Source organism: Talpa occidentalis, unplaced genomic scaffold (genome assembly GCF_014898055.3).
Source record: "Talpa occidentalis isolate TD23 unplaced genomic scaffold, MPIMG_talOcc4v2.1 talOcc4.4, whole genome shotgun sequence".
NCBI classification, from domain to species: Eukaryota; Metazoa; Chordata; class Mammalia; order Eulipotyphla; family Talpidae; genus Talpa; species Talpa occidentalis.
The window spans coordinates 23626401-23649619 of NW_023604295.1; the positions used below are offsets into that span (position 1 = coordinate 23626401).

The 23219-nt window shown below is 34.3% G+C and overlaps 1 protein-coding gene and 1 long non-coding RNA gene across 8 annotated transcripts in view; one reads left to right on the top strand and one right to left on the bottom strand.

Moving 5' to 3' along the window:
- The window catches only part of LOC119257297 (uncharacterized), a 40099-nt gene extending 19095 nt beyond the window's left edge, over positions 1 to 21004 (bottom strand). The window contains exon 1 of the long non-coding RNA XR_005127996.2: positions 20866 to 21004. This is a non-coding gene — a long non-coding RNA (uncharacterized LOC119257297). The remainder of the gene's footprint in view (positions 1 to 20865) is intronic.
- Positions 1 to 23219, top strand: part of NAALADL2 (N-acetylated alpha-linked acidic dipeptidase like 2) — a 1155955-nt gene that overhangs the window by 753659 nt on the left and 379077 nt on the right. The window lies entirely within an intron of this gene.

Sequence of the window (23219 nt, forward strand, 5' to 3'; positions counted from 1 at the left end):
TGGTCATTTTGTTATTAGTATTGTTAATTTTTCAGGACAGAATGTGAAAGTGTGGGGTCTGGATGGACTTAATAACTCAGATCCCTCAGGTTCGCTCTGGAGTCTCTTTGCTTGAAGTGTTTTTGAACTGTGCTGTTTTCCCAGTCAATCATTTCTCTTTACTTGCAGTGAGTGATGGATTCTTCTCTGTTTAAAGTGAAAAATAATCCTTTAAACATTTTTGTTTCCTTTCCTTACTATTTCTTCATTCTGCTTGGCTTACTTTAATAGACATATTCCATCCATATGGAATCCATTTTTCCCTTACTCTCTGAAAAATGAGAAAAGTAACCTATACTAAGGAATAGGTCATGAAGATCAATTGAGGAAAATGAAAGGTTCCTCTACTGTATTATTTAAGCTTGACTCATCTAAAGTTGGTTACATTTATCATGAACGACTAAGAAATTACTGGAGAAAGTTATTTTTATACTTATATAAGACTTAAACATCTGACAGCACTCTCACTCCATTCTTTTAATTTTCTGCTAAAGATAAAGATCATTCTTTTTCTTTTTGTGGAGATCTATAATTATAGATAGATTGAAAATTATGAAGAAAGTCTGTTCATCCTTATAAGAAGTAATGTTCCACATATTTTTTCCTTTGTCTTAATGGCTATCATATTTTGATGTGACTTGTAATGTCAGTGGTCAGCAACCACCTTACACATACATGATCATTCATTGCTAACAAGTTTGTTACATAGTATGTGCAACCAACACTCAGACATCGAATGGCTCATAGTTCTGAGCCTAACTTGAGATTCTGGCCTAAGTAGAGGAATATAAAGGATTATGCATTCTCAATTTTCTTTAAATAAAACAACAACCATGACAACAACAGCTTTTTGGCTGTGTCAACCAAAATCTAATGGTGAGGATGGGTATCTACTTTAAGTATTTCCCACAAAGGCTATAATGAAGGTTTTACTGAGTCCATTATAGCTGAAATGTCAAGCAGGCCAAGTGAGGAATCCACAGGTTACCAACAATAGGGCACATTAATGCCAGCAACCAGCTGACACGGAAGCCAGAGAAAGGCTTCCAAGGGGTGAGGAACATGGAACAGTTTGGCAAAAATGGGGAGTACACCTTAAGGGAAACTGAGCAAAGGTGAGTGGAGAGACATTGTTTATGAATTGTCAAAGGAAGAACTTTTGAACTGAAATACATGCAATTAATATGAAAACCAGAATTTCTCACAAGTCAGTGGTAATTTTCCATGTTCAAATGAACACAAACACACACATACATATATACATGTGCACCTTACTATAAACCATTTTCATTTTTATGGTATTTTTATTTTGTCATAAATTAATTAGTGCTCTTATGAAGTTAGCATATCATTTATAGCCATTCTTCAAGAAGTCAATGTTATAAAAACACTAATAAACTAGACAATCTGAATCATTTCCCAGTCAATAACTAGATATTGCTGTGATTTTAACAATTTAATTGCTACAATTAAAACATTTTCTTGTGCTGTACAATCTTTGGCATATATTCACAAAATAAAATTAGGCATGGAAAACAATGCATATTGAAATGTCCTATCAGAAATCTTTTCCTTAGTTAAGAAGTTGCTTTGGGTACATATACACCATGGAATATTACTCAGCATTCAAAAAAGATAAACACATGCAATTTGCAGCAACATGGATGGCGCTGGAAGGGATCATGCTCAGCAAAATAAGCCAAAAAGAAAAATACTGGATGGTCTCACTCATAGCAGGAATTTAGAAAACTTAAATAAGGGACCAGGAAAATGAATAACTATAAGAAAGTGAAAATCAAAATCAACAAAAAACTATGAACCAGAGACACTTTTTGGGGGGTGGGGGCCGGGAGGGGAGGGATTGGGGTCAGAATGGGGCATTTGCAATTGTATGGGGGAATATAAAAATAAAATTTATTATTCAAAAAAAAAAAGAAGTTGCTTTGGAAAAGAACTGATTTGGCTTGAAATTTATTGGGCATAATACAAACGCATTTTCATTATCATTTCCTTGTGATTTGAATCAGTTACATTTTGGGGGGGGGGCTAGCTGTATTTCAGGTGGAAAGGGGCTATGTGTTAGAGCACCAGTGAGTCTTCCTCTTCACCACTCCATGTAATTAGGTTTACTGAGCCAGCAAGAGAGAGGGAAGATAAATCAATGATATCTCCCACCTTCTCCTCATCCTCCACCTCTTACTCATCTTCTTAAATATACAAGGCCCTTTGTTTTAAATTAAGATCACAGTATATAAACTTTATTCTATAGACAATAAGTCAAAAGAGCAATTGCATTTTCACAGTTCTAATGGTTAAAATTAAAAATCAAAAGAAGCGATTATGATAGCGTAGGAAATAGGAGACAACATAGGTGATGAAAGATGGAGCAGATTCTAGATTCTGAGAAACTGATTCAGAAGTCTCATAGTGGTGTAATTCTTTTGGGTTGTAGATTTCAGTACTTATCTACTACCCTTTATATTTTTGATTAGATTGTTCAACTTTTTCATAGAAATCTCATCATAATTTGTAATAAAGATTTTTGGAATGCAACAGATAAGACACATGCTTGATGTTCCCAGTTTGCTTGCCTCCTAATCTCTATTTGTAAAGGCAAAGGGAACTGTCTTTTTAGACAAGTGTAAAATGTAGGTGAGTGTATTATTCTACACTTGGGGAAAATCATAAATTTATAATTGTATCATTTTAAGTAAAGTATAACAGTGAGATGAGTATAGGGATACATTCAAAGGACATATCATAAGTTAGCTTGGAAAAAGAGAAATATAGTGAAAATCAAGCTGACAATTTTTAACAACTATTTATGACTTATATTCTCTATCACTCCATCTGGTAATATGGAGAAAATACATTTCTCCTGGAAAATCTGATATCATCAGTACACTGAAATATTTCTCTTAAACTGCTAAAGGAAAATGATATGTCATAGAGCACTGCCTTACTTATGATCTACTCCATTCACTACTCAGAAATTCAAATGGGGCAATTGGATTGATGATATATTTGTTTACATATCATTGACACCTTTGTAGAAAATAAATATAGCAAGTGAGTGAAAATTATACAGTGAATGTTTATAGGAATTGCTTTAAAGTTTAGTTTAGAACATGTGGGAAGAGTTGTATTTGTGAAATAATTATAGTGATGAGTTACAGCGATAATTTATTTTTTCATATTAAAATAAATTAATATTGACACAGCATTCTTACAATTACATGATTCAGTTACTTTACATTTTTGCAAAACTCAGATTAGAAAATAGTATTACCCCATTTCAGTGTTTTATTAATTGCCTTAGGATACAGCACTATTAAATGGCAGACTCAGAATAGCAGTCTGTGGTTTCAAATTCTATTTTCATAGAGTAAATCTCCATGACTGAGGTCATCCTTGACTCTTGATAAATTTATATAAACCTATATAAAATTAGATTTTGTGAATTTTTCTTGAGTCACAATTATGTTATATGGTTGTCTTAATCCAGAAATCAAAATACCAGATCTGAAAGTATGTACTTCCAAATGAGATGAGAAAGAACTTTTGAAATTGAATGGCTTAAAATTTGAGACACAAAACATAAAGATATGTTTAACATTAGAAATGAGATTCTGGGCCTCCGTAGTGGCACAGGTAGTTGAGCGCAGTGCCGTGAAGCTGTCCGCAGCCTCAGCAGCCCGGGTTCGATCCAGGCCCAACAGGGTGCAAACCCACATGGTACGGCAGACCTCTCCTGTCTCTCCCGCTGCTCCCCTCAGCAGTGTATTTCAGTCAATATGCCTGTTCTGTTCCTCACTTTGTCTCTGTTGAATCCTCTTACCCTCCTGCACATCTGGCCTGTACCCAGTACCCCAGTTCTTTTATGCATGAATAAATATACCTTTAAGAAAAAGGAAATGAGAGGCTGCTATATTCTAAATGGAATTAATTATACTTTTGTAAAATTTTGTGCAATTAAAATCACTTTGTTTTTCAAACTTGATGCTTTTACTGGTTTTTGTTTAGTCCTTTTTTAAAGATTTAATTTATTTGTGCATACAAGAACTGAGGTGTAGGACAGAGGTGTGGGTGAGGAGGGTGAGAGGAGTCACCAGAGACAGAGTGGGGAACAGAACAGGCAGACTGACTGAAATACACTGCTGAGGGGAGCAGCGGGTGAGACAGGAGACACCTGCTGCGCCACATGGGTCAGCTCCATGGCCGGGGTTCAAACTCAGGCTACAGTGGTGATAGTGCCGAGCCTAACCCCAAAGCCACCAGGGAGGTCCCAGTTCAGTCACTTTTACAGTTTGGAAGGACTGCATACAGTGGTGTAAATATAAAATGTGTGTGTATGCATGTATATATGTGTATGTATGTGTATGTGTACCTGTACACACACATATAATTTCTATATATAGTTTCTGTGCTAGAACCAAGAGCACACTAGAAATATTTTACCTGACAGATGTGTTAAATGGAAGTCCCACACTTCACACATTTCTGAGGATCAAAGTGAAGAACTCCAGGTGCATTAGGGAATCCTTTTTACTCCCTTCAATATCCTCCATCTCTGATTGTGTGCTAAACTTTAATAATTAACAGAACTCTCTCTTATGTAAGATACTGTTGAAATAGCAAAATCCTACCTCTGTGTCTCTGAAGTATGATGTTCTGCAAATAGAAAGTTTCCCTTAACCTCCAAAGAAAAAATAATTGGGTTAATCCAGCTACCACAAGTGTGAAATTGAGGAGCTACTTGCTAAGACTGAATTTAATACTGTCACATGTCATCAGAGAACTGCTTGTCTGATCATGTTGCCACTGCACAAAGTAAGCCCTGTCTACAGAGGATAAAGAAAGATTATTCTAATATTCAGACATATTTCATTGTCAACCTTGAACAAAACAGGGAAGAGTGTTTCATGTGACTCTTTCCATTTCCTTGAAAATGCATTTAACTGGTTACTATGTTAGTAGTTTAGCCAAGACAATGGAAGAGGTTTTTTTTTTATTATTGTCTACCTATGATTTAAAAGTGAAATTTTAATAATGTAGATTTTGGGGGTATTCTTTTAAAGTATCCAATATAAGAAAATGAAATATTGGAAATTTGTTTAATAAAATGTGTTTGTATATCATAAAACCATATTTTTTTAACCACTGCTGCTTCTAATCTTATGCATTAAGGGTTAAAAATGACTAAAATTTAGAATTTCTGCCAATGATTAGGAGGGATTTTATACACACACACACGTAAAGGCTTTATCATTTGCTTATCAAAAGCGGAATGACTGGTGGCCCTTTTACTTACTTGCTGTTTTTGAATCTGCCCTGTTACTGTGTGACTTTGAGAGGGCCTCTCACCTTTCTTTCCTTTTTTTTTTTTTTTTTAAAGATTTTTTTTATTTATACAAGCACTGGGTACAGTCAGAAGCGAGAGAGGGTGAGAGAATTCACCAGAGCCAGAGCGGGGAGCAGAACAGGCAGACTGATGAAATAAACTGCTGAGGGGAGCAGCGGGCGTGGCAGGAGAGGTCTGCACACCATGTGCGACCCTCGCCCATGGCTGGGGATCGAACTGGCATTGCAGAGGCTGCGGGCAGCTTCACAGCCCAGTGCTCAACCACTGTGCCACCTGGGGAGGCCCGCCTCTCACCTTTCTTCATAGAAAGACTGGAATGGGCTACTGAATTTAATGATATCCCAAATACTCTTCCAATTTCAACATTCTTTGGTCCTGAGATATTCTACTTGATTATAGAGAAAAGCAATTTAAAGGCGTAAACTATTTAACAACTGCTTTTTTTCCCCTGTGTTATTTCCATAAAAGTTCAATGAAAGCAAACTGACAAGTTTAGGTGGCTTTCAGAACATTAAAAAAATAATAATAAAAGAGAAAGACTGTCAACTTTTGAGAAATTTTCAATTGAAGACAAGGAGAGAACTGTTGTTCTCTGTCCCTGAACTGTCATAATATGGCTATGCATAGAGTCAGTAAATGTCTGACAAGGCTGTCAATTAAGAATGAACCACTGGGTCATATTTGTTGGTGTAGGATAAAAGATAATTTCCAATAAAAGTAAAAGAGTAAATGCCCTAAAAGAATGATTTGACTTAGACAATAGTAACCAAATTCCATGCCATAACACATTTGCTAAAATTCATTCACTTGTAATCCTTTTTAAAATGCTAAATTTAGAATTCCTAAGGGATCAGCAACTAATATGAATAATACTATTTAGAAACCATCCATATACAGCACAAATTCTTTGTATATGATTTGATACAATGGCTATCATTTATCTTTCAAAATCTCTAATACCTGGAAATTCTAAGTAACCTTTTGGAAACTAAATCCACAAAAAATGGTTTCTAGTTTCTTAATTCTTTTTATAAGAAATATTACCATACCAAGGTAAAATAGTTTTACTTCCCTAGGCCAAATTTCTGTCACAAAATGAAATAGGCAAATGCAATTAGTCAAAAGAAAGCTCAGCTATAGTATATTTGAGTTTAAAGGAATAAGCCTTAGGAATTAGCTCAAATAATTTCTTATCCATTGCTTCATATGCAGACCTCATTTAATGCAGCTGACATTTTGCCCTGCTACCTCTGCTGAACTGCCATAATACAAAAGTCACTACATTATTAGAAAGCTTATTCCACTGCCTGAAAAGGAAATTTTCTTCCATTTTTAAGGTAACATTAGTTTTCAACAATGCATAGGTTGCAGATGTATAATTTCTTATCTCAGCACCAAAAGTTCAGTTAACATCTATCACGGGGATCTCCCTGATGCTGCAGGGGTTAAAGTCTCAGCAATATCAAGCTATCTCCAGCCACTGTGGCATGAGTTAGATCCACCAGCCAGGGAGCTAACACACATGGTGCAACAGACCTCTCCTGTATCATCCACTGCTCCCTTCAGCTTTGTGTTTCAGTAGATCCAACCTGTTTTGTTCCCCACTTTGTCTTTGGTGAATCCTCTCACTCCCTGCACCAGTGGCCCTACACCCCAGTTCTTGTTTCCATAAATAAATAAAAATAAAATCTTTAAAAAATAGTTACAAGCAAAACAAAACAAAAACAGCTGTCATGAACCAACAAACCAATTGACCCCCTCTACCTATTACTTACACTTCCCCTCTGGTAATCACCATTTATTGTCAGGGTCTAAAGTTGTGTTTTTATTTCTGTTGTGTTTATTCCTTTGTTTTGTTTCTTTATATTCCTTATGAGTGAAATCATATGGTATTTGTCTTTTTCCTTCTGTCTTATTTTGCTTAGCAAAATCTCAAGATTTATTCATTCTGTTGAAAAGTGGAAAGACTTCATCTGTTATAAGGCTGATTAGTATCCCATGGTGTGTGGTGTGTGTGTGTGTGTGTGTATTCACATATATGGATATTTTCTTATCCATTCATCCATCATCAGTCATTTGGATTGTTTCCAAATCTTGCCTATTGTGAATAGTGCTACAATGAACATAGGAGTGCCTCTATCACTTCAAATTAGTGTTTTCATATTCTTTGAGTAAATACCTTTTAATGAAATTACTGGATCATGTGGTAGTTCTAATTTTAATTATTTTTAAGGTCTTCCATACTGTTTTCCATCGAGTTTGTACTAATTTATATCTCTGCCAATTATGCATGTGTTCCTTTTTCTACATATGTCCACATTTACTATTTCTTGACATTTTGGTAATAGCCATGCTATTGCATGTGAAGTGAAACCTCACTGTGATTTTGATTTGCATTTCCCTGATGATAAACAACATAGAATATCTTTTTCATGTGTCTTGACTACTGTATGCCTTCATTGGTGAAATACCTACTTAGAAACTCTAACCATTATAAAATCAGGTTATATATATTTTTATCATTTAGTTTTATAAATTGTTTATGTATTTTGTATATTAAACCTTTTGTCTGATAGTTTACAAAACTTTTCTCCTATTCAGTAGGCTTTTCATTTTATACCTGGAAATATAAAAATATAATTGATATAAATATAAATTGATATAAATATAAATATATAAACATTCATTATATTTATATAATATAAATTATATATTCATTATATTTGTATAAATAAACATATTTTCAAATATTGTTAGGGTTAGGTTTATCCTTGTTTTCAAATATTTATTTATTTTTAAAATTTATTTTATTTTATATATTATATCATTTTTCATGCATTTTCATTTTGGTTATATTCCCCATACAATCCCCACACCCCTTATTTTGACCCTAATCCCTCCTCTCCTCCCCTCCACTCCCCATAGTGTGTCTCTGGTTTATAGTTGCTTGTTGATTTTGATTTTTTCTTTATTATAATTAGTCTTTTTCCTGGTCCCTTATTTAGGTTTTCTAAATTCCTGCTATGAGTGAGACCATCTGGTATTTTTCTTTTTCTTTCTGGCTTATTTAACTGAGCATGATCCCTTCTAGTGCCATCCATGTTGCTGCAAATTATATGTGTTTATCTTTTTTGAATGCTGAGTAATATTCCATGGTGTATATGTACCACATCTTCTTGATCCAGTCATCTATTTTCAAGCATTTGGGTTGTTTCCATAGCTTAGCTATTGTAAATAGTGCTGCTATAAACATAGGGGTGCAGGTGCCCTTTTGAATTAAAGTTTCTGTGTCCTGTGGGTAAATACCTAGGAGTGGAATTACTAGATCATATGGAAGCTCTATCTTTAGTAGGTTAAAGAATCTCCACACAGCTTTCCATAGTGGTTGGACCATTTTTTAAAGATTTATTTATGAGTACAAGAACTGGGGTACAGGCCAGAGGTATGGCAGTGAGAGGATTCACCAGAGACAGAGTAGGGAACAGAACAGGAAGACTGACTGAAATACACTGCTGAGGGGAGCAGCAGGTGAGACAGGAGAGGTCTGCTGCTCCATGTGTGTAGCTGCCTGGCTGGCCAGGGATCAAACTCGTGCTGCAGAGGCTGTAGATAGCTTCATAGTGCTGTACTTAACCCCTTGTGACACCAGGGAAGCCAGGCTTTTCATTTTAGTGATGGTTTCTGTCACTATGCAGTAACATTTTAGCATGATGTAGTCCCATTTGTTTATATTTCTTTTGTTTCTCTTGCTGTGAAATATACAAAGATATGGTTAAGTCTAATGTCCAAGAGTTTATCACTTATGCCTTCCTCTATGTATTTAATGGATTCAAGTATGCTGTTTTTATGATTCATATATTTCCTTTTCAACTTCCACATCTGTGAGTCTTATTTGCATATTTGATTGTCCCACGTCACTGAGTCTTTTTTTTAATTATTTCATACTTTATTTTTTTCTACATACATGCTTTTGAATTATTTCTGTTACTATCACTTTAAGTCATATAATTTTTTAATATTTTATTTATGCATACAAGAACTGGGGTATAATGGCATGACAGACCTCTGCTGCTGTGCCCGCTGCTCCCCTCAGCAGTGTACTTCATCAGTCTGCCTGTTCTGTTCCCCGCTCTGGCTCTGGTGAATTCTCTCACCCTCCCGCGCTTCTGACTGTACCCAGTGCTTGTATAAATAAATAAATAAATCTTAAAAAAAAAGAACTGGGGTGTAGGCCAGAGGAGTGGGGGGGGGAGGGTGAGAGGATTCACCAGAGACAGAGCGTCGAGCAGAGCAGGCAGAAGGACTGAAGTACACTGCTGAGGGGAGCAGCAGGCTGCAGGAGAGGTCCTGCATCCATGCGGAACCTTCCTCCGGTGGCCAGGGAGCAGCCAGGGATCGAACCAGTGCTATAGAGGCTGTGGGCAGCTTCGCAACCCAGCGCTCAACTGCTGCGCCACCGGGGAGGCCCTATTTTAACCATTTTTTTTCTTAAAATCCTTAAATTTGTTCTTCAACATCACAAATAAGGCATTTTGTCACCAATATAAGTCTGAAGTTTACACACTTGAAAAATTTTTTTCCAATTAATTTTACCATCTTAGGTGTATATGAGTTGGTTTCTGTCATCCTATTTTTCTCCTGGTTATGTATTTTTTATTGTATTTTGTGCTTCATATTTGAACTCTTTTTCATTGATTTCTGAAACTGACTGTTACATTTCTGTTCTACAGATATGGTTTTTGTTGTATTTCCTTAAATTGATTATCAGAAGGGAAGGAGGAAGGAAGGTCAGTAAACTGGGTAAACGTAGATAATTGTATGGTGAAGGATAGAATTGGACCTATAGTTCATTTTAGTGATGAACTTAATGCAGCATATAAACATCTTGATTTTCAGTTATACATGCTGGAAAATTATATGCATTAATGCAATATTAATTCAATAAAAATAAAATTTTAATGTCCCTGACTAAATACATATGTAATATATATTATATATATATAGTATATGTTATATATGTTATGCTTTGTACTAGCAAGCAATTCAGTCATTCTTTGTGAATACCAATAGCATTTAATTTTGTGTTTTATGACAGTGAATTTTGACCTGTCTTTGTTGAGTTTCACCTTATACATACACAGCATCGTATGCATTTGAAATCTCAAGATGACCTCTATGCAGACACCTAGAGCTCTTTATACATGAAGATCCTTCTTCACTGCACTATTTCCTGCAAATACCAGCATTCTATTACTCCTCAAACTCTGATATTCCTCTTTACAATTGAGCACAACTATTATATTGCTCCATCTTCTGGAGGAGTGTTTCTAGTTGTAAATGTTGGACAATCCTAAATTCATATTGGTATTGTTATTGTTTTCTTTCTTCAGGTTCACAATATTTCATTGCCAAAAATATTGTTCAGTTTTCTAATTGTTTAAGTTAGGAGGACAGTCATATGTTATGTAGTCGTGGCTGCATGTGTATATCTTTTAGGCATTTGAAAACAAGACTTCACATGTATCCTAGTATTTTTCACCTTAGATATTAAAATCTATCTTTTCCATGAGTCATTAGTTAACTCTTTAAGTTTTTTATTGGTTACATATATTCAAGTGTTCCACTTGTTTCTCTCACTTTAGGACATGGTGGTGAATTGTGGTAAAACTTGGTAAAAACATAAATGCCACAACTGTGTGATTAAGAATGTATTTTGTGGACAATTGCCCGGATCCAAATTTTGGGGTCACTTATTAATAGTTTATGACCTAAGACAAATCATTTAACCTCTCTGTATTTCTATTTTCTTACCTGTAAAATGGAGATAATTATAACACCTAGCTTATAGGAATATTGTGAGGAATAATAAATTCATATATAAATATGCAAAATGCTTATAACAATGTTTTGTTACACATATCTAGCTATTATTAGTATTATGAACTCTAATTTTAACCCAAACTATAAATTATCCATAGTTTGTCCTCTTCTCTGTCCTATTTTAATTTACTTTAGTTTTCTGTATATATGATAAGGTTTCCAACAATAATTCTCTACAAGTTAGTTTTTAAATACCCATTTTTTGATAAATTTTCCTCAAGGATTCTACAGAGGTATAGATTTATTCCACAAAGGTATGTCTAACCAGCTTATCATTAAGCTTCTCATTAAGCTGTGATACAACAGGTTTTATATTTCTCAATAATTTTCTATTGATTAACACACAATCAGAGACAAGGAATTCAACTTTGTAGAATGCCACCAGTTAGCAGATGGGTTGTTTGAAGATTGTATGTTGTCATCTAGAAATTTTTTTTTTAATATGTATGTTTGTGTCCCTTTTCTTTTTCCATCACTGTCCGCTACCCAATAAGATGGCCCTAGCATGTGCATTTGGAAAAGTAAGTCCTTGTGTTTCTGACATTATTTTCCCATTCTGCACAAGGGAAGAACTAACTGCAGCAGCAGAGACCTTTCTCCTGCTTGATGTTTTACAACAGCAGCCTTAAACATACATGCTTTGCTGCTTGATCATTTAGATTTCATTTTTCCATTTTGTCTGCAAAGATATAATGCGACCAAAAAAATGTCAAATTTCTTGCTGAAACTCCTATGTACAATATCTGCAACATTCTTTCCATCTACCAACTGATTAGGCTTAAGAAAATGGGGGAAAATGACATTTAGATTATTTCATAGTGCACTCATCCTGCCTTTTAAAAATCAATCTTCTTCCTAGATACTTGGAAATCATATATTTAGTAATATACTATAGAAGTCAAAGTAAAATTTTACTTTTTAGGAAACTGATGAAAGTATATATATATATATATATATATATATATATATACACATACATACAGTGGTTATACACATTTGATTTAACTGCTTTTCTTTGCCTCCCCTGTTTGCCATTTCAGAGAATATTAATTTTACATTAGGAAAATGAATATAATGAAATCTCAGTGTTATCAAATTATGTGATTTTTAAGCAAAATAGAATATAATGATAATCTCAGTGTTATGTTTGTGATTTTTAAGCAGTGTTGCTTTTAAATCTTCAATATCTTTTAATGTAGGTATTTCTTATTTGTGACCAAAAAAACAGAAAAATAAGAATAGCTCACTTTACCATATAAGGCATTAGTTATGAGAATACATCTAATTTTTAACATTATATAAAAAGTTTAAAAATAATAGGTTTTATGCTAAACAACTTGAACATATATTTTATTACAGAAGAGAAACACTTTGCCAGCAACTTTTATGTTAGGTCAATTAAATAAAATATAATTAATATCTATTGTTATAAACTTTCTATAATTGAAGGGGTAGGATTTTATTCTTCTATTCATTCCTAATTGTGATGATTAAGTTGTTTTCCCAGATAGTAATTTCAAGTATAAATGTTTTTAGTTGTTTTCTAGGCAAAACAATTCTTTTCACTCTATATGACAATTCAAATTTTATTTGAAAGGGAAAGTAAACAAATGAAATATGTATTTTTACTAGATGAAAACAATTTAGCAATGAATAGACATAGCACTTTCTTATTTTCTAAAACTATGTCCTGTACTTGATAATTTTCAAGTATATTAATATTTACACATAAGTCTTAAAATTTCTGTATTTATTTCATGATTCATAATAATCTTCTAAAATAAAGAAATTATTAAAGTTACTAATTTTCATATCTAATTTAATCAATGAGCTTAAGCACTCTATTAATAAAATATATTTTTTAATTTCTTAGTATATCTGAATACTGTTTAAAAGGATAACATTCTTGAACTATAAATAGTATGGTCTTTCAGGTTGCTTAAATTAAGAAAACAGGAAAATATGAATAATCTGTTTTAAAGGTTTAGAAATCAAGTATTTTTTTATTCTAATAGGTAATTGATTTGTAAAACATAATATAAATAAGGTTCAAAGTCTAGCAGAGTGTAAGTTTCTGTTTGACATCTGTCTCATTTGTGGAGCAACAGATGACTGCAGATTTGGGACAGTGAGAACAGCAGCAGGCACTGGCAGCAATAGTGCAATTGTGGGAATTTTGATGCCACCTGTCAGTGTGATGAGATTGCTCTATTTTGAAGAATGATCCTCAGTGCCCTAGTTTTCCTATTAACCCACTTACTACCATTGTGCTCACTTGCCCTACTCTTGGACTAACTGCTGTGCCTTGTCCTATCTTTAAAACAGAATCTTAAACACTTTTAGTGAAAGCTCTTAATTTAGGATATCTGTATCACAGGAGGGGAGCGCCTTAGAGAAATAAAGTACTGTTATATTTTTTCACCTTCCAAGATAAAAGCATGCTGTTGGATAAGAGTTGAAAATGGTTCAAGAAAAGAGTCCTAGATAAAAATAGGCAAATAAATGAACTCAAACATGAAGAAATCTTTTCAGATAGTTCATGAATCATTATATTATTTCATACTTCTTTAAAAATTAAAGAATTTGAAGACCATCGTGGGGAATTTTAAACCTTATCTATCAAATACTGACCATTTACTATAGAACTTTGCCATCTGTTCTCTATTAAATTCAGGGGGAAAAAAAGCAATAGTGCAGCACAATTACCCATGTTTGTAAAAAAAAAAAAAACTCTCATTGAGCTAAGCAGTGCAATATTAATATTGATAGATTTAAACATTTCATGGCAAACAGCAGCAGCCTACTGCTTCTTTATGAATATAAGCTATATTCAAACATAGTAATGCCCATTCATCTGCTTATTGCCTATCATTACTATTTTTATTTTTATTTTTATTTTTTGTGGGACCCTCACAGGTGGCCGGGGATCGAACTGGCGCTGCAGAGGCTGTGGGCAGCCTCTCAACCCAGCACTCAACAGCTGCGCCACCAGGGGAGGTCCTGTCTATCATTACTTTTAAGAGACAATTGATTTGAGTAGTTGTAACAGAGACCATGTGTCTTAAAAAATTTCTTTTTTGATTTGGCCTTTTCAGAACAAGTTTGCTGACTTCTGGTTTAAAATATAAATTCTGAATTTATTCTAAGGAAAATGAATATTGCAAAAGATTTATATTCAGTATGTTTTGCTTAGCAATTTTGCAGATTAATAAGCAGGGTATTACTTGTGTTTTAAGGGAAATTTGTGGTGTGCTTTAAAAGAAAGAATCTTATGACTAAACAGAAAGTAAATATTTTCTTTTCCCTGTTTAGACTCATTTATAGGTGAGGAAAAAATATTCTCAGAATTTATTCAACAAGTTAAATATTTTACATTTAAATAAAATATTCCTAGGTTTCTTTAACTACCCTTTCTCCTATCATAAATTAAAAAAAAATAATAGTAATTTTTCATGACATTAGGTTCCTTCAGAAGTGGGTGCTAAAATGCTTTCCTAAAAAAGTATGCAGTTCTAAAATGATAGTTCAAATAGCTCATTAAATGGAATTCATAAAATTGTAGATTTGCAGGAGTTACACAGTTTAATCTATTTTCTAATCTTAACAGAAGACTAGAAGAAAAACTTAATTCAAATATGCTGAACTTTTTTTAATGTATGACATATGACTAATTATGAGTACCTTAAAGTTTAACAAAATACATTTAATGGATTGATTTTTGATTTTATCCACTGTAGCTATAAGACATCTTTATGCCATGAAATGTATTTTCATATTGCATTTTATTTTGAATATAGTCATTGTTTTATGGATCATCAGTTGATTCTAACATTTTAAAAAATCACATCAATTCATCCATTAAATAAATATTTATTGAAAGCTATGTATCCTAATAGAATATAAATTCCATAAATTGCAAAACCTAAGATCATGTTTTGTGTATTACTATGTCCCTATTATTTGACATTTAGTAGCTACATAAAGTCATATATTGAATGAATGAATGACTCCAAATACTTGAGATTCAGCAGCATAACATGAAAAAGTATCGGTAGTGTTAAAAACCACATAGTACCATGTAGAAAATACCTAGTAGAAATAAATGCAGTGGCTAATGAGATCACTTAGGAAGAACATAGCCACATCTTTGAGGGGCCAAATATAGCTTTCTTACAACCACTAATTTTATGACTCTATGGATTTCTCTATCCCAGGTATTTCAAATAAATGGAATATCATGCATAAATATTTATATGTGTGCATTTATATTTATATATAATAGTTATATAATATTTCTTATATACATTTATATATGCTGTCTATTGTATGCTGCCTGTTGTAACTGCTTTCTTTCACTTAATGTATTTTTTAGTGTTTGTTTTCATATGCAGCACTTCATTCCTTTTTAAGGCCAAATAATTTGCCACTTCATTCCTTTTTGTTTTTTAATATATATTTTTAAGATTTATTTATTTATACAAGCATTGGGTACAGTCAGAAGCACAGGAGGCTGAGAGAATTCACCAGAGCCATGTGGGACCCTTGCCAGCGGCTGGGGATTGAACCGGCAATGCAGAGGCTGCAGGCAGCTTCGCAGCCCAGTGCTTAACCACTGTGCCACCAAGGGAAGCCCCACTTCACTCCTTTTTAAGGCCAAATAATCTGCCATTATGCAATCATGATATTTGGTTCATCCATCCATTGATAGGCATTCTTTCCTCATGTTCTGGCTACTATGAGTAATGCTGATAGAAACATTTGTATATAAGTACTTTTGTGTGGCTATCTGCTTTCAGTTATCTTGGGCATATAGTCAGGAATGGATTCGATAGATTCTGTTCTATGGCAGCAATTTTATGTTTAAACTTTTTGAAGAAAATTCAAACTGTTTTTTAAATTGTACAGCTTTACTTTGCCACCAGCAATATATGAGGATTTTAAGATCTCTACACCAACATTTGTTACTATCTGTCATTTTTATTATAGCCTTCTAGCATTAATTTTTTTAAATAGAATTTGTGGAATTTCAAATACCAGTACCCTGAGAGATGAATTTGTAAGAAACTATGTTAATTAACATACGTATATTCTTTACTTGAGGAGGAAACATCTAAAAAGATGGGCTTTTGACAATAGGTTTTTAATATATGTAGACAACCAAAGATTTATATAATTGTGTTTTGAAATATATTTTAGACATAAATCATCTTAGCATTAAAAGTTATACAATTTATTCAAAAGAACACAAATTAACATTTCATTTATTTTTATCAAATTGTACGTACTGAAAAATGTTTTATTTTTCACATGTATACACTGATGTGTTCTATCAGATGTCTCCCTAAGTAGGCTGAGTCTTTTATAAAGGAAATATTTCTATTTTACATGTTTTTAAAGGTTAGGATGTATCTGAGATTTTATCCTACTTTCTCGTAACAAACAAGCTCCACAGTTTCATGGAACTGACAGAAGACATAAATTTCCTCAGTCAGAGACAACTGACTTTATTATTCACCACAACAGAGAGACAATCAGCATTTTCTTGTACCGGTTTCCTAACCCCCAATTCATTCAAGGAGCCATGAAGAATGGCAATGGACATTGGCAATAGATCTCATCGTTTGTGTTGTATCATAGGAGAATAACCTTAGATGTGAAGGGCTGTTTCTGTGTTCCATGATTGTTTATAAACTCACTTGAAATGATAGCCCAGGACAAAGGCAGTCTAGACCCTCTACTTTAGATACAAAGAAGTATAAGAGACCCACAGTCTCTGCACAGTAGTGCAGAGAGTGCCTCTCAAATTATTTTACATCTAACATGCTATCACTAGTTTCTAAGTTACTTTGTTTTTGCCATGCTGTAGATTTCAGCAAGATGAATTCGTGACAGAAATGTATATAAGTTTTTGTAATTAGACCAACTACTTCCCTTCAATAATGATTTGGCCACGATCTTCAGCCTTTCCTGATCATTGCCAAGAGGAAATCAAGTTATCCTCATTAAAGTAATATATAATGGGCAGTCACTTTGTTGAGTATGAGATTATAAACTGAAATAAATAATATGAAATCCAACAAGCTAATTTTAATTTATTGAAACAAACTGGGGTGCTTACACAAAGCTTCTGTCAACTCCAACCCTGACATTTTTACACTTGTTTTATATTTATTTAAGAATACCATGGGTATTCTCCCCAAAGTGCAGAGGAACCATCAATACCTTGCTCAAACTGCTGTAATTCTGTCTGTGCTAACCACCTCCCCACTGATCTATAAACAGCTGATGGGAAACTATAATCCATAGAGTGGTTATTTTCTTTCCCCTCTAACTGAACTGTTGTCAAACTGTGATTCCCCTCTCCTATACTTAGGGGATTGATTTTTTGTAGCCTAAATTCTGGAAGTCACAAATCTCAGTCCTCATTTGTTTCCTGTGTTTCATACATTGCCCTTAAGAGTACTGTACAACCTATCTCTAAATTTCAGTGTCTTACATCTTTTTTAATAATTCTTTCATTCATAGTAAGGTTTGCATATCTTTGTACAACTAACTTTGAATATAGTTCAATAGTTCATCTTATATTTAACACTCTTATTCAAAATAACTGAAATCAACATTTCTGTTTTAATTCCATGTATCTAACAATTATATATTTTAATATTATTGATATTACTGTTATTATTTAAGAAGAAAAAAGAGTCAAAGAATAAAAGAGAGAAAATGTAGAAAAGGACTTACGATGCTTGTATTTACTGAGCCAGTTTTGTCTTCTATGATACCTATATGTACCTCTAAATACTTACACATCACACATTTAAATAAATATAAGGAATTTTCTGAAGATGAATAATGGCTTCATCAGAATATAATTTCTTGAATTTTCTAATTTTCTTGTTTTGAAAATTCAAATTTTTTTTTTGTTGTTGGTTCCGCTGAATGTCTACAGCCTCTTCTTTCTTAGTGGAATTGTTTCCCATAGAATAGTCAATACATTTTAAAGAAATCTTTGTAGCTAATGAGCCATTTTCTCTTTTAGAGAAAGAGAATTGATTTTATTTTCCCCTGAACTTTAAGAAATCTGTTTTTTTTTTTTTTTAACCTGTATCAGACATGTTGGGAAGACGGTATCCTGAGCCTTGTGTTCATTACTACCTCTGCTTCCCAATTCCTTGCTGGTATAACCACACAGGAGGGAAGGCACAGGTTATAAAAAGTCTATTAAAGTCCTTGAAAGAAAATGTGAAAAACTGACTTTTATAGAGCCATTCTTAAAATGGAACTGGAGAGTCATTACAGAGAAACTGCATTAACTGTCTCCTTTGAACTGGGTCAAGACCTATGGACTGGGTCAAAAGCAATTGTTTTAAGAAACCGTCAGGCAAATAATTGTTTGAGAAGCCATCTGGATCACAAGAACTGATGATTATGGACTTTTTTTTGTCAGAGAATAAGACCAATTATGGTTACTAAGAATAGTCCAGCTTATTAATACTAATGAATTCTTTTCTTTTACCATTTACCTAATCTTTTTTTTTTTTTTTTCCCCTCATAAAAGCCCAATGCCTTTGTCTCTCATCAGGCCACATTTTTAGGTTTTCTACCTGAATCAAATCAAGATTGGGATCAAATTACAATTTCTTGATTCCAAATATATGTGTTCTGCCGTTCTAATTGCAAATTAAATTTAAAGCCAATTTGTTTATTCTATGAGAGAAGAAAATAAAAACCCAGAGCCACGAATGGTATCTGTCTTTTGGATTATCCTGAATCAAAGTAGGTGATTTTACAATTTGAGGAGCGTTCCCAGGTAAATGGATCCCTTCAGCACCCCAAGAGGAATATAACTTGCCTACTTCTTCTTGCATCTGGGTAAAAGCCACAGAACTTTAACATTTCATACCAGAGTCTGAAAAATACATTGAACACCTTTGTCCCATGTACTCTGAAAAGTTATAAATAATGTCCACTGAAGGGAAAAAAATATTTTATAGCCATTCTGTATAATACTTTTATAGCAATTCTATATAATGCTTTACAGTCATTCTATATACTCTATAACACTTATAAGGAGAAATTAAGCTTGCTTTATTCTATATACTCTTAACAACTCTAAAAAAAATAAGAATTGTTTCTTAACTTTGAAATATGTTCATTATATACTCTTGAATCAAAAATAATGATTCTTAAAAAGAATTTAATTTTAGAATGAAATATACATATACACATATAAGTGTATACACACACATATGAGTATGTATATATAAAAGAGGAAAATAATCAAGAAAATTAAACCTTAAATTTTTTCAGAGATATTGTCTGGGGTAGGTGGTGGTATACATTTCATTCACCATTACTTGCATACCTTTAATTCTTACATTAAAAATTCTTATTTCTGTGCTTACCATATTTTATATATTGACATAAAGGACTCTGAACTCAGTAAGCTTTATCCTTTTTTTTTTTTTTAAGATTTATTTATCCATGCATACAAGAGCTGGGGTATAGGCCAGAGATGCGGGGGGGTGAAAGGATTCAATAGAGACAGAGTGGGGAACAGAACAGGCCGACTGAGTGAAATTCACTGCTCAGGGGAGTAGCAGGCAAGACAGGAGAGGTCTGCTGCACCATGTGGGTTCCTCTCTGGCCTGCGGATTGCTTCATAGTGCAATGCTTAACCCCTTGCGCCACCAGGGCGACCCAGTGAGCTTTATCCTTAATTCCCTACTAACATAACAATTACTGGTAACAATTTCTATATTGCTTTTTTTCTTTTTTAAAAGATTTATTTATTTATACAAGAACCAGGATACAGGCCAGATGCGCGGGAGGGTGAGAGGATTCACCAGAGACAGAGTGGGGGACAGAACAGGCAGACTGATGAAATACACTGCTGAGGGGAGCAGCTGGTGAGACAGGAGAGGTCTGCTGTGCCATGTGGGACCCTCGCTGGCTGGCCAGGATCGAACCGGCGCTGCAGAGGCTGCGGACAGCTTCACAGCGCTGCGCTCAACTGCCTGTGCCACCAGGGGAGGCCCCCCTTTTTTTAAAGATTTATTTTTATTTATGCATATAAGAACTGGGTGCGGAGGCCAGAGGTGCGGAGAGTGAGAAGATTCCAGAGACAGAGTGGGGAACAGAAAAGGCAGATTGACTGAAGTACACTGCTGAGGGGAGCAGTGGGTGAGACAGGAGAGGTCTGCTGCACCATATGGGTAGCTCCCTGGCTGGGGATCGAACTTATGCTGCCGTGTTGCGGACAGCTTCATAGGTTGCGTCTTAACCCCTTGTGCCACCAGGGAGGCCCCTATATTGCTTTCTACATCATTCTGTGTCTACTGTTCAATCTTAAAACTTATTTATTTTATTTATTTAACTGATGTAATATTGGGGTACCACATCAGGTATTACCACCATAGCGTATCCTCACTGACTCACCCATACTCCACCACCACAGAGCATCATGCCTACCTCCCTCCCTTTTCTTTCCACGCCCCTCCTCCCCTATTGGTATCTCAGTTCTTTAGTCAGCTATCAAGGGTTTGTTTTTCAGCTTGTCTTTATCTGACTATTAATTTAATTACTTTAAATTCCACATATTGGTAGCATTATCAGTTACTTATCTTTCTCCTATGATTTAGAATTCAATTGAAGGCTTTTGGATTTAGCTTTGACAAATATTCTTCCTGGTGTTTTGTAGGAAACATTTTTCTCTTCCCTGATCTTTGTGTGACCTCACAGAATGTGATTCTGACAAAGAAAGCATGCCCTTTGACCTGGCTGGAAAGTCAGGATTGCCCTTCACTTATCTTTCTCTTTTCGAAAGGTTTACCTTTGAGTGTCAGCCCTACTTATAACATTCTAGAATTGCATTCTCAAGGCAAAATAAAATATTTTTCACACTCATTTACACAATTGTAAATATATGTTTCATTTGATAATTTTGCTCCCCTCTTCAGCATCTGGGCCTCTCTATTGCAAAACAAAGCAAATTAATTAGGGTAGAAAAATAAATCCGTAATTGACTTATTTTAAGGGAAGGTTTGAAGGTTTGAACTTTGCTTATACTAACAGCACACACAAAGAAGAGGTTGGGGAGATTATAAATGGAAATTTTGTGCGTCTAGCGTTTATTTCTTCTTGGATCTAAATATTGACTCTGCCAAATGTAGTGTTTGCCAGTAATTAGAGAGTATTTTTAAAAAAATAAATAGAAACAAATCCAATTCAATATTATCCCGAATTCAATGTAAAAATACCTTATATAGCCTGATAAAATTTCATCTAACACATTACTTTTAATCCCTATAATTTATATTTTTAAGTTTCTGTACCATGGTTAAAATGTTGCTTACTCTAATTAGCTTATGGTCAACAGTATCATTAATTAGAAATATTGGTAATATGTCCCTTGTAGCATTTCAGTTAGTGTGTTTAAGGTTCCAGGATGAGATCCTAATGAACAAGGTGATAAAAACTACCATTAAGCAGAAATGAAATAGAATACCCATCAGGGCAAACAATTGTGATTTTTTGTTTGTTTGTTTTTAATCAAAGAATGATCTGTATTTAGAATACAGCATTATACTACCCATAAGTTGAGCCTCCCCGGTGGTCTAAAGGTTAAGTCTCACCACTATCACCACTGTTGCCCGAGTTCAATCCCTGGCCAGGGAGCTAACCCACTTATTGTGGAGCAGACCTCTCCTGTCTAGCCCACTGCTTGCCTAGCCGTGTATTTCAGTAAATCCATCTGTTCTTCTCCCCACTCTGTCTCTGGTGAATTCTCTGATGTCCCCCCCCCCCTGCCACCTCTGGCCTATACCCAAGTTCTTCTATGCAAAAATAAATTTAAAAACTATCATGATTTGAGAAGTATATCTTTGAAGCTCTATAATGAGCTGATATTGTGATTTGGTTCTAACAATTAGAGGTAGTGTCTAAAATGAGGGACACTGAGTTGTCCTAATTTTTAGCAGTATTAGTCTTTTTAGTAGTATTAGTCTTCTAGAAACTAGGGAATATTTGCTCTTAAGCACAAGTGGCACCTTGTATATATTGGACAAATCTTCCTCTAGTATTTTAATTTTACCTTTTATAGTATTTTCCTACTCTATTTATAGTTCTGATTTTATATTTTGCTTTACTGTAAGATAACTAACACAGAATGCATATTACAGATTCAAAAGCAAAACAATCCCAGATTATATAAAGATGCCAAAATATTAATCTGTTGGGAATGATTTGAGGTTGGTAGAGAACCAATCCATGAGTATAAAATTGGGTAAATAAGAATATGTTTAAGGCCTCCCCTGGTGGCGCAGCGGTTGAGCGTTGGGCTGCTGTCCGCAGCCTCTGCAGCACCGGCTCGATCCCTGGCCACTGGCGAGGGTCCCACATGGCGCGCAGACCTCTCCTGCCTCCTGCTGCTCCCCTCAGCAGTGTACTTCGTCACTCTGTTTTGCTCTCCGCTCTGGCTCTGGTAAATTCTCTTACCCTCCAGCACTTCTGACTGTACCCAGTGCTTGTATGAATAAATAAATATTTTTTTTTAAAATTTAAAAAAAGAATATGTTTAAACTCACTTGCTTATAAACAATTGAGAAAATTTCTATTTATAGAAGTGTTCTAGCTAATACCTGAAACAAAGATTGATAGAATTAAAATGACATGACTTTGTAATTCCCTAATGAAGTAATGAATCTCGGCAATAAGCAACAAGGGATGTTAATAATATAGAATGAGGAAGGGAGAAGGAGAGAAACAAGTATCATGTGCCTCTTGATGGAAGGACACAATACACCTATGAGGCCTTCTCTGAAAAATCTAAATTTAATTAGATCAAGATGCTAGACTTAACTGTCAGCTTAAAGTGAACACAGAGGTCAGGTGAATATTTTAAAAGATACCGTGAAGATGAAAGCAGAAACATCCAGTT